Source organism: Rattus rattus, chromosome 1 (assembly GCF_011064425.1).
Source record: "Rattus rattus isolate New Zealand chromosome 1, Rrattus_CSIRO_v1, whole genome shotgun sequence".
Lineage (NCBI taxonomy): Eukaryota > Metazoa > Chordata > Mammalia > Rodentia > Muridae > Rattus > Rattus rattus.
The window spans coordinates 69,220,688-69,233,444 of NC_046154.1; positions in this window are offsets into that span (position 1 = coordinate 69,220,688).

A 12,757-nucleotide genomic window follows, 5' to 3' on the forward strand; every position below is an offset into this window, starting at 1 on the left:
AAGACCTATGGAGGACACATCATGTTTGGAGGGTATAACTAGCATTCACAGACAGTGACAGAGGCTGAGTTAGGCTTGCTTATAGAGCTAGCTGTGCAACTCCTGTGGGTCTTGTGTCCTCACTGAGCTTCACTTCCCTGAGAGAGGCGCAGCCTAGAACTTCTGGCAGTCCTCCCTGGTCCCTCCTGCTAACTTGTGCTGAGGCTGAGGCCTGGCTGTCTCTGCCTGGTAGTGAGTGCCACCGCTGCTGATTCCTGTTTGCTATCCTGACTCCAGCAAACTGTCCTGCTGGTGTGTCAGCGAAGTGTTAGAGAGTGGATCAGGCCGCCGCCGACCTGTGAACGGAACTGCCAATTTCCCAACCACACAGACAGGAGCTGCTCTGAAGCACCTTTCTAAACAGGTCCACTTCCCCTGTATCCTTTCTTTCCCACTACCTCTGGTGGGTGGTAGGCTAAAAGGGAAGTTAAAGTGTTTAAGAACTATCATTTAAAAAAGAGGTTTGAAAAAGTTAAAGTTATAGTCTATACTATCCTTTTCTTTACAGATACATAACTGAAGGTACGTGGTTTCCAAATCTCCACCATCGAATAAAGGAACTGAGAAGGGATACACAAGAAAGTACATAACAAGTTTCTTAACTACCGGTGACTAATCACGACTGGTTAAAGTAAACTAGGTCTGATGATCGAAAGTTAAAAGCATTCTTGTTTTCTTTGTGTGTGTGTGTGTGTGTGTGTGTACACACATATATATATATATATATATATATATATATATCTTGATATATTTGTATATATGGTAAAGACATAGGAATATATAGGTTTAATAATATTTAATATATCCATTCATTTAATATTTATTTCATGAAGGTCTCCTCTGTTCAGCCGTTATTCTCAGCACTAAAATTTTACAATAATAAGCAGGGGCCTGCTCTCAGTTTACAAGTTAGTGGAGCACAAAATGCATGTTGAAGTGCTTTTACTTTTAGATTAGATATTATCTTTAGTGAGAAGTGTTAGGAGGACAAGTGTATTTGAAGAAAAAGCCTTAACCAGAGTTATATAGATTAATTGCATCGCGTAGGGATAGAAGTCTTTGAAGATCTTGACCGGGTGTATCATTATAGGGCAGAAAGCTGTCTTCATGAAGTTAGCATTTCCCATGACTAGCCCACTAGGAAAACCACAACTCAGAAGTTAATAAGTGGCCAAGGCGTTCTCACTCTTAGCACTGTTAAACAGACTTGGAGCAGACAGACGCATTGATAGAGGGGCTCACTGAACCACAAATTAGAACAGGCAGGGGCAGGGGGAGGTTCCCCTGGGTTGCTCTTCTAACCAGAAGTTGGCCTGAAGGGGTCTTGAGTCACAATGTAGTTAAACTGAGCCTTTTAAGAGTTACTCCTGTGCTACGACCCTGCTCCTGGGAAAAGTGCCTCGTCTTCAGGTATGTGTGCCTACGAAGGGGAACTTAAGCATTTTCCTTCAGGATTTTGAAGTTATTGACTTGAAGAGAAATCTTACAGCATTAAATATGAAAATAGTGTGAGGGACAGCAATGTTCAGGCTCTGCAGGTTGCCAGGCTCATGGTCACTCTCGATGATACTGTTAATGGGTTTTGTTTGCTTTCCCATAGGTTGCCCAAGCTAGTCTTTAGCTTGTGGGATCCTGCTATGTCAACCTGCCATGAAACCGAGATGACTGCGAGTACCTAGCAGCCCTGCAAATTCCATTTTAGAAAATAAACATTATCTTCAGTTTTCGTTTATTGAAAATGATGCCACTAACTTTGCCTTTCTAGCTAATATGCTGGTTTTAATCAGGAAACTCGTGCTTGTCAGCTACCTGCAGAGGGTTCCACAGAGGCTGTATAACTTTGTTAAGTTTTCGGAACTGGTTGGTAGAAGAATTGAAATTTGAACCCAGGTTGGCTTTGACCTTTCTTTTAGGACAACAGGGAATGACTACTCATTCTCAGCCATAGCTGGCATGTACTGTGTCTTCCTGTTATTGCCTTCCATTGTCCCTCTGGTCAGGATGGGTCTTGGATTCTGTGCTCAGAACACAGAATTAGCATTTAGCAGGCAGTCTGTACTAAAATACTGGAAAGCCAGGAACGCATACTATTCATCGACATTTAAAGTGTTCTCAGATAAAAGAGTTTCGCTGATGCCGAGTACATGCGTTCATAGATGCTGTCAAAGTGTGAGGAAATACGTAATAATACCCAAGCTTTATAGTTCTGTGGTTTAAGAGTCAAGACCCAGAAAACATAAGGTTTAATTTTGTAGCTATTTCCTGAAGGGATTCAAGATGATGATGCCCAGAACACGCAGTCAAGCACAGGCCTCTTGGGTTGGAGGCTGTGGGCCTTACTCGGGGCCACCACTTACCTAGCTTGCTAGGCATTGCACTGGTGTCTCTCCACAGCATGGCCGCTGTTTTAATTGTGCCTCCCCTAAAAGAAAAGGCAGACAGGGAGGGTTTATGGTTTACTGGTCTGTTTATTGTTTGGGGCAAATTTAAATGGCAATCTAGTCAAGCAGTGGTGGTACAAGCCTTTAATCCCAGCACTCTAAGACAGGGGCAGGTGGATCTCTGAGTTCAAGGCCAGTCTTGTCTACAGAGTGAGTTCCAGGATAGCCAGGGCTACCCAGAGAAACTCTGTCTAGAAAAGCACACCTTTCCCCCAAAATAAAAATAAGTGGCAATCTAGTGAAAACCTATTTTAAGTTTTAAATAATCTACTTTTTTAAAAAAAATTCAGGCAGAATACCATGTAGACCAGGCTTGCCTTCAACCAGGTGGCTGAGAATGGCCTTGATCTCCTGATCCTCCTGCCTCTACCCTTCAAGCCCTGGAATTACAGACACTCACAACTATGCCTGGCTTTAAATAACCTATTTCTGCAAACAGACAGGAGCCCTCTCGTGCTCCTCTACAGACCACCCCAAGCATAAAATGAAATTTAAGCATCTTTTAAGGGAATATATTTCACCAATAGTCTATTAAAATAATGGCTGTTTGTAATTTTTTTCTCTCAGAGGCTAGTCGTACTTTCTATATTAATTTATACCATTACAAAAACATTTTAGCTTCAAGATATTCAAATGTTCATTTTCCACAGAATATTTGAAAGGTTTCTCAGGATCCCAGGAATTCGTTTCAATGGAGTCTTTATTTGGTCAGTGGATAATTTAGCCAGCAGTTGTTGAGAGCCAGTTATGTGCTAGGCTTGGTGCTGAGGGCACAAGGCTCAGAAGCACAGGGGCTCTGCTCAACAGTCCTGACAGACATTTAACGGAAACTCACATTAAATGAGCTCCTGGTGCAAGCAGCTACGATTCCTCCAGGCCTCATTAAATAATCTCTGTTACACATGGGTCACCTGATGTAGTTCTTCCTATTTAACACAATGAATGCCTGCCTGAAGGTTTGTTTTGTTTTTTTGTTATTGTTGTTTTTTATATAGTCTCAAACTTCTTACTAATCAATCAAGAAGGCTAAATCAACTCTGTGGTTGTGCAAAGTCCGCCATATGCAGCCAAATAGTGACTGGAACCAGAGTGGCACAGGGATGTAAGTGACTTATACTCTGTACCACACATTTAGTGGTGTTCTCACTTGAATATCAAGAGAATATTTAGATAGGAAACCATACTTCCAGTAGTGGAGTCAAGGGCAGCTTCCGGTTCTCAAATGTTCCTCCCAAGTCTGAACTCTCAAGGTGAAAAAATTGTTAAATGTCCTAGATCGGGGAGAATTATTATCATTAAGAATCTATTCACAGGCCCACTGCTAGCAGATTGTAGTTTGTGCAAAGGCTCAAGTGGTTCTTCCTCACCACATTTATTCTGCAGTGTGTGCCTCGTGTGTGTGTGTGTGTGTGTGTGTCCTTGTGCACATATGTATGTGTGTGTATAGGGGGGATTCAGCGGGTACACCTCTGTCTTAGTTACTTTTCTATTGCTATGAGGAGATGCCATGAGCAGTGCAACCTATAAAGGGGAGCATTTAATTGAGGGTTTGCTTACAGTTTCAGAAGAAACAGGGTACAGGCAGCCAAGCCTGGTGCTGAAGGGGTAGCTGACACCTTACATATTATGTGAGAGCTTGAGGCAGAGAGACAGAGAGAGGGGTGGGGGAAGGAGAGGAAGAGGGAAAGGGAAGGTGGGAGGGAAGGGGAGAGAGAGAGAGAGAGAGAGAGAGAGAGAGAGAGAGAGAGAGAGAGAGAGAATGTGCCCACCCTGAATGATACACCTTCTCCAACATGGCCACACCCCTAATCCTTCCCCAAACAGTTCCACTAAGAACCAAGCATTCAAGCATATGCACCTATGGGATGGGGAACGGGCATTCTCAAACTATCACAGAGATCTTCACCAGGTATGGGATGGGGAGGCGAAGTGAGAGGTAAAGGGGGCAACGAGGTCATGTTTGTACATATGTGCCTCAGAGCAAGAACTTGGAGTCTTCTCTGCAGGTCCTGTATCTCCACAGGGAGGCATGAAGTACTTTACTGAATTCGTCCCAGTCTTTCATCTTAAAGCCTGTGGCAGGGACAACTGGCTACAAGCTTTCTGAAAACGCACTTTACCTTCCGGATGAGCTGAAAGTTCTGTGCATCCTCAGAAACTGCAGCCTTCGGCACCCAAGTTCTGATGAATGAATGCAGCTTCGTGTTAACTTCCTCTGCTCCACATGCTGGTGACATCACATCAGGAGACCGAGGTCTTCTCCCCATCCCCACCCAACCCCCCCAGGATGCTTGACTGAGCTCGCATCCCTGAGATGCAGGAAAACCACTGGGGCGATTGCTCTTTTTCAGGTCTGGCTGGGATCTACAGAAATGCTCAGCCTAGCAGCAGCCTGCCATATATACCATCGGATGTGGGTGCTGCCTTGCAACCTTTGCTTCAGTACCGACACTCTGGATTACACAGAGCTGCCTAAAATCATGTGCCTTGCTTGCCTGAGATTCTAGGGGGAGAAAAGATAAGCAATGTCTCTGTTTTTTAGAACAAACACGTGCACTTATAGTTTGCAGTTCAGATCAGTGTGGCGGGCACCTAGGAACATTCTGTTGGTCAAATGCTTTGGTGTCCCGTTATGGGAATAGGAGTCGGTGGCACGCCAACTGTCTTCTGATTTGACGGCGAAGTGTAAATGATGGTCAACTGGCATTCAAGGAGCTTTTCATCACGGAGTTAACTGATTTTTACATCGATATTTTCAGTTTCCTCATTTGCTTTTGCTTCCTTCCTGGGCAGTGTATTTATGGCTGTTATTTCGGGTCAGTTTTTGTAATCTTGGTGTTAAGTACAACAGCTACGTAAACAAGATGTAAGGCATTATCGGTTTATCAGTAGAACATGTCTGCTCTATTGCCAAGATTCATTGATCTGTTTATTATGACCCTACCCAGGACAATTTTAGTGGCAATTGGAAAGATTGTCTCAGGGTTTCACTTACAGGAGTTCTGTTCATTTATTAACCGCCATTTGAGGACTAGCTCATCATATAATCTTACCAGCATTGTTATGACACTTGTGATAATCCACTGCAGCCAGGGAGCCATATCCCAATTACAAGTTCCATTGTCTCACTCCTGATACGAGCGATACAAATTGTTGATGATAATTATGTTGATTTTCAGCAGTTTGCAAATTAGTAAATTAGTACATTTAGAAATATAAATATACCCGAAGGCTAATCCGTGTGTGGGGACTAGTTAAAGAGTATTTATTTAGTGCCTACAGACTGCGAGGTGGACCATGAGGCCCAGTGCTAGAGAATACCAGCTACGGCATTTAAAACAAACAAGGAATCCACTCCGGCACGGGTTGTAGTTTGTGCTAGGTAAGAGATGAACATGCTTCACTAATGCTGTCTGCTTTTTCTGGCAACCAAGCATCCAGAAACAATGGCATATAACAATAATTTGCCACTTGTCATTGTCTCCTGGGCTGTCTGCCTATTTACCACCGATGATACCGGGTCTCAGTTACGACAGATGAGCATCTGTCTAAAGAGTCCTTGGGGCAGAAAGGAAACGCAGCCTCCGTGCATGACATTTGGTGCTGCCAGTGAGCTGGGCCCCTCTATTCTTTTCCAGGGGGCCTCTCATCCTCAGGGAGTCTGGGCCAGCTTCCCAATGGGCCTTCTGGGTAATGCTCCAAGGGGAAGAGGAAGCTACAAGGCTTACAGAGGTCTAGCTAGCCATGCAACCTGCATCACCTCAGGTCAGTCACATTCTACTGATCAGAAGAAGACCCAAGGCTAGACCAGACTTGCAAGGTTGAGAAATAGATGGCTCTTCTTAGGACGAAAGCAGCAGGTTGTATAACCTAGGCACGCACATTTGTACACATACCAGGCAGGCAGCACCTTAGTTAGAGCTTCTACTATGATGAAGCCAACTTGGGGAGGAAAGGGTTTGATTTAGATTATGGCTGGAATTCATGGAAGCCAGGGTAAGAATTCACAGTGGTAGAAGGAGGAACTGAAGCAGAAGTCATGGAGGAACACTGCTTACTGGCTTGCCCACCACGGCATGCTCAACCTACTTTCTTATAGCATGGGAGAGCAGCACCTCAGGTGTGACTCCACTCACAGTGGTCAGGGTCCTCCCACATCCATCATCAATGCAGAGAAAGAAAACACCACAGCCTTGCTCACAGGTCTACCTAGGCGGCCTTTTCTCAGTCAAGGTTCCTTCCCAAATGACTCGCATGTGTGGAGTTGACATAAAACTAGTCAGCACAGTGGATTGTGGATCATGCTTTATAATCTATAACATTGGTATGAGAAATGAGCCCTTTATAGGAGTTACTATTATACTTCGAAATTCCTGATCTATCAGGGGCAGGCTTTTCTTTTTTTTATGAATTGTATCGGTTATTTTATTTATTTACATTTCAAATGTTATCCCCCTTCCCAGTTTCCTCTCCATGAGCCCCCTATCCCCCTACCCCTGTTTCTATGAGGGTGCTCCCTCACCCACCACCCACTCCTACCTCAGCACCCTAGCATTCCCTTACGATGGGTCATTGAGCCTCCACAGAACCAAGGGGCTCTCCTCCCAGTGATGCCAGAAAAGGCAATCCTCAAGAGCAGGCTTTTCTTATACTCCAAGTTCATATAGGTTCCATTTCTGGTAGATTTCTCTTCCTATATTGTCTCGGGTTCCTTTAAGTATAGAAGGGCTTTGGCATACAATTTTGTTGTCAAAGTGTTTGGCCAAGTGATCTGGGACTGGAGGTCTGCTGTTTGGGTTGACATTTAGGCTAACAATAGTGGACGGCCACCTATGCTTTAAAAGTTGCTAGCCAGGCATAACTGTAGAGCGCTGGAAACGGAGAAACCAATTAAGCTTGTGTTCCCAGCGTTAAAGTCAGTCTGTCTTCAGTTGCTTTTAATTTACTGAGCCTAGAGGCACTGTATTATTTAAACTTTTAAGAAAACCTAATAAAAAATAATGGGTTCTAAAATAGTGCAGCCTCTAGAAGACATGTTAGTAACTGTGTGGTAGTTTGCATGAGCTCTGCACGCAGACTATACCACCTCCCGCAGTCGTACACTGTTCACATGTTAACATCCTAGGACTTCATTTAAGGGTCTTCTTGAAAAGGATCTTTGCTGAATTTTACTGACCATGTAATTTATTTGGGATTTAAACCATTTTCAGAATCAGCCTTTCACTCTCTTACTTGAGAAGTCAAAAGATCCAAAAGGCTGCACCCAGGCAAAGTTCCTCTATCTCCCAGAGCCCCCTGTTCGGGAATTACATTCTCAATTCCTGTGTGCTCTCTTAGTGATAGCTTGCCTCAGTTTACCCATGCATGCTAATGCACAAAAGGCAACATGCTGTACAGGAGCTCTCACCCTGCTTTCCCCTCTCTGTGTCTTATTCAATCTCAGGGTCTCTTACCTGAACCACCACACAGATGAACCAGTTTATGCTTTCCACAGCAGGATGTGGGTATGCCTGATCCCCGCACTTTTGTGCAAGAAAGTATTGAAATGGTAATTACCGACGTCAGTAACTATCACTACAAGCTGCTTTTCCATAATGCCTTAAAAAGAAAGCACATTTTGCCACACTCTGAGTCTAAACAATGGCGGGTTATGATTTACCATCACAATTTCCTTGGTTATGACCTGGAAGCTCACTTGTGCTATCTGTCTACTGTCATGCAGCAAATAAAATTAATACTGGGTCTGGAGCTCCAGCCTCCAGCTCTGACCTAGAGTTTTTGGTAGTCAGATAAAGCAGCTGTAGCATTTGCCAGATGCTGGACTGCTTACATCTATAATTATATGGGACCCAAGATCGGCTTTACTTTGAAGGTAAGGGCCAATGTGGGCTGGTCTCAAAGTCCTGGACTTAAACAGGTTCATGACTCGGCAGTCCCATAAGCTGTGAATACATGGATGTGCCAACATGACTTTACATTTTAAGATTGTTAAGCACCAGATATCCCCCAAAGTGCTATGTTACTTACATCTATGGAGTAGCCAAAGGCATCTCATTGGACTTAGGCCCATTCAATGATAGGGAATTCATACCTGGTACTGTAAACCTATCTAGCTGCCAATGACTGGTTGGTCATAGAACCTACAGGAGGACCTACTCTTGTCACTTCCCAGAACACTGTAGTTTCTAACTGGATTCTAAATGTTCATTCCTCTATATCCACAGAAAAGTCATTGGTGACACAGTAACACACTGGGTCTGAACATGGACTTAAATATACACCAGGTGGAGGCTGTTCAGTACTTTTCTCTCACTATCTTATTTGTATGTGGAGCACCTGTTGTAGGGAAGCCTCTCTTTCCTAGAATTCCGGAAGAGCAGAGAGTAGCACCAACTCTACACTGGTAAAGCTTCCATCCCCACGTGGAGAGGGAAGCAAACATTAACGTTGGAAGTCACAGACTAACAGAAGGAAGGAAGCAGGCATGGTGGGAAGGGGCCATGTTACCCCTTAGAGCTTAGGTGGCCTTCCACCCACTCCCCACCCCACTAACAAGAGGTTTAAACCCTTTCTTTCCTGTCTTCTACATTTTAGCCTCGTCCTTCCTGATGCAGACAACACTGTTCTATAATTTTGAGATCATTTAAAAACTCTTAGCATTAGCCACGATTTACTGAGGTCTTGATGTGTGGGGTAGGAAGCTGTTCACTTGACTGAGGAATTGGTTCTTACAAGGTCTCTATTAAGGGGATATAGTTATTACTTTGTTTCAGATAAACTACAGCACACAGAAACTAAATACTTTTTCTATAACAAACCACTTCACTATGCTTTCCTAAGTCACCAAGTGAGGCTCTGAACGCACGGAGTCGGATTTCTAAATCTGTACTCTTAATCAGTATGTAGAAATTTCCATATTTTCTTCCTTTTTGTTGAACCTGAGGGTAAACTTTGTTCTATTTTTGAAATGAGATATGATTTACATACATAGAATTCACCCTTTCAAGTCCCTCCCTCAGTGTCTTTTAAGATTTATTTTAGCCAGGTGTGGTGACACACTACTTCAGTCTCAGTACTTGGGAGGCATAGGACTCTTTGAGTCCCAGCTAGCCTGGTCTCCAGTAGCTGGGGCTGCACAGTGGGCCTGTGTAAAAAATAAAGCAAAATTCCAAAAAGAAAACCAATGAAAAAGTTGTGTGTGTGTGTGTGTGTGTGTGTGTATGTGTGTGTGTTTATCGACACTTCTCTGATGGTCAATGACGTGCATGCACTCATTGGCCATTTGTATATTGCCTGCCTGCCCCCTGAAACTGTTTGCTTAAATCTCTGTTTCCTTAATAAATGGTCTGAATGTGCCCCCTGGAGTTCATGTGTTAATATTTGTTCTGTGTGGCTCATGCGTGGCATACACACACATACACACACACAAATACACACACACACACACACACACACTCAATCCCATCTAGTAGAGAGGCTGGCATAGCATTTGAGCCTAGGAGCTAGAGGCCAGCCTGGGTAACACAAGAGTTATGTATAGAGAATAAGACAAACACAAAGACAAAACTCAGTGGCCGAGGATAGCAATAACCTTGGGGGCCATTAAGAGGTTAGTAAGTACTGAGGACAGAGTCCTCACGAATAGGATTAGCACCAGGTAAGGACGGCACTTCCTTCCCTTTTTCCTTTGGTCTTCTGTCTCTTTTACCATATGGCAACTCCACAAGAATGTCCTTATTACACACTACACTTCATGGTCGTGACGTTCCCAACCTCCACAACTGTAAGAAACGAATATCTGGTTTGTTTAAATTAGCCTGTGCTATTCTGTGGTGGCAAGTCAGGTGGGCTAAGGCGCTGTCCGTAATGTAATGATTACCCTGGGCCCATGTCTGGCTTTTAGATTGCCTACAGCCTATCTTTAGGTTTATCTCTTCTTCTCCTTCTTGAATTGGTGACATCAATAATAACGTAGGTGCTAACAGATGGAAACAATGGCCTGTTCAACCCGATATGCTTTCAACCCCATATGCTTTCAACCCCATTGAAGAATAGCATCATCTATAATGATCAACAATATAGACATTTTTAGAAGTTGTGAGTACTTAGTCTGATTCTTAAATATGGGTGATGGCTGTAAAGTCTCTTGAACTTTGCTATGCTCTTCTTCATTTGAATCCACCATATAAGCTCTGCCTGGATCTTTTCAATAGAGTGAATCTGATGATGTTGCATTCCAGCTCTTCCTTATCTCTCCAATTACCACCAGAAGTAAATACCATCTTCAAGGCCAGTTGGTGGTGGTGCACACCTTTAATCCCACCAATTGGGAGGCAGAAGCAGGCAGATCTCTGTGAGTTAGAGGCCAGCCTGGTTTACAAAATGAATTCCTGTACAGCTAGGGCTATATAGAGAAAACTTGTCTCAGAAAACCAATGTGTGTGTGTGTGTGTGTGTGTGTGTGTGTGTGCGCGTGTGTGTGTATATATATACATATATATATATACATACTATCTTCAAAATGTTTTCATTATTTTCACTTAAGAAATTAGTAACAGATACAGTTTGTATGATAATCTAGAACACACATATATACACAGAAATCATGTAAGTAAACACACATTGACCCAGAAACGAAATAGGTTTCTTCCCTTTTACATGTTACCTAGTTGATTCTTTTTGTTGTTTGTTTCTGTTTGGGCAGTGCCTACTGGGATCTAGGCCGTGTGTCTGCTTAGGATGTGTATGTGCATGTGCATGATCAGATACACAATCCCAAAAGTAAAACTTACACAATGCTACTCTATAACATGCGCAAATATGGCAGGTTAGGGTTACTATTGCTGTGATGAAACATGTGACCAAAGCGACTTGGGAAGGAAAGGCTTTGTTCTGCTCACAGTTCAATATAACAGTACATCATCGAAAGCTACGAGGGCAGAAACTCCCACAGGGCAGGAAGCTGGAGGCAGGAGATGACTCCTGAGCCATAGAGGCTGCCGCTTGCTGGCTTGCTGCTCCGGCTTGCTCAGCCTGCTCTCTTATAGAACCCAGGACCACCAGTCCAGAGATGGCTCCACCCACAATGGGCTGGGCCCTCCCCCACTGAGGACTAATTAGAAAAATGCTTTACAGCCAGGACTTTTGGGGCATCTTCTTAATTGAGGCTCCCCCCCTTTCTGATGCCGCTAACTTGTGTCAAAATGACATAAAGCCATAGGAAACTATGCATTTCTGCAAGTCCCATAAAACTTCCTGTAGCATATCCCAAGTCTGTTTGTGTAAATCATTTACAACTGATTTAAAATTGAAACTACTTTTAAAATTTTTAAAGGCATCAAAATCTAGACTGCTTCCTTTGAAAATTTTTCTTCCTAAAGGCTGAGGAAGTGCCCAGAAACCTGTGTTTTTATTAATTTTCCCCAAGTTCATTCTGCAGCGCGGGTTGAGAAATAACTGCTGTTTTCCATAATTTTCTGTCCTTCCTCCATCACCTCCTGAACACTTTAAAAAGAAAATAAAATTTTTCCTCTATCTAGAATCAGCACCTTACTTACTGGCCTATTTCTGGACCCCTCTACTTATTCCCTGAGCAGAAGAATGGTTCATTTCCCTAGATTTACTATCAATCCATGCTTGCGTCTTTTATGACACATCTCTTGTGCTGCCTCACATCCTTAGACACTGTAAACAACCAGAGTGTAGCACAACAATTGTCCCCCAGTGGGGACACCAATGGTCCAGTTTAAGTCAAGACTTCTCTGTTTGATTTGCTTGAGACACGGTCTCACTATGTAGCCCACACTAGCCTTGAATTTGTTACTTTCTTGCCTCTACCTCCCAGATTTGTGGGATTACAACTCTGTACCACCAGGCCAGCTCTAAAATCAGAATTCATTTAAATGGAACCTTTCACTGCGGGCCTAGGTCAGCTAAGGGACAGTTTAAGTGGCAGCAGATCGTTAAAGTGTAATGAGATTACGGGCATAAATACGTGGAAGGGAACCTTTCCTGCGTGGATATTTACATAACCTAGTCTTCAGTTAACTTTCCCAATATTCTCAATATGCAGGCACAAGGCATAATGGTCAGATCTAAGTGCTAATATCCAAAGGGCTTAATTTTTCTTTATCCTATTTAATGTTAGGTTCCCTTAAGAGGGCCTGGTCTCTGTGGCCAGAGATATCCAGGTCACCATGTCTTTGAGTTTGGAGTAAATCAAATCCGCCAAGCATTCTGTTCCCGTCTTTCTTGGCTGTGCATGTTCGGAGCACTAT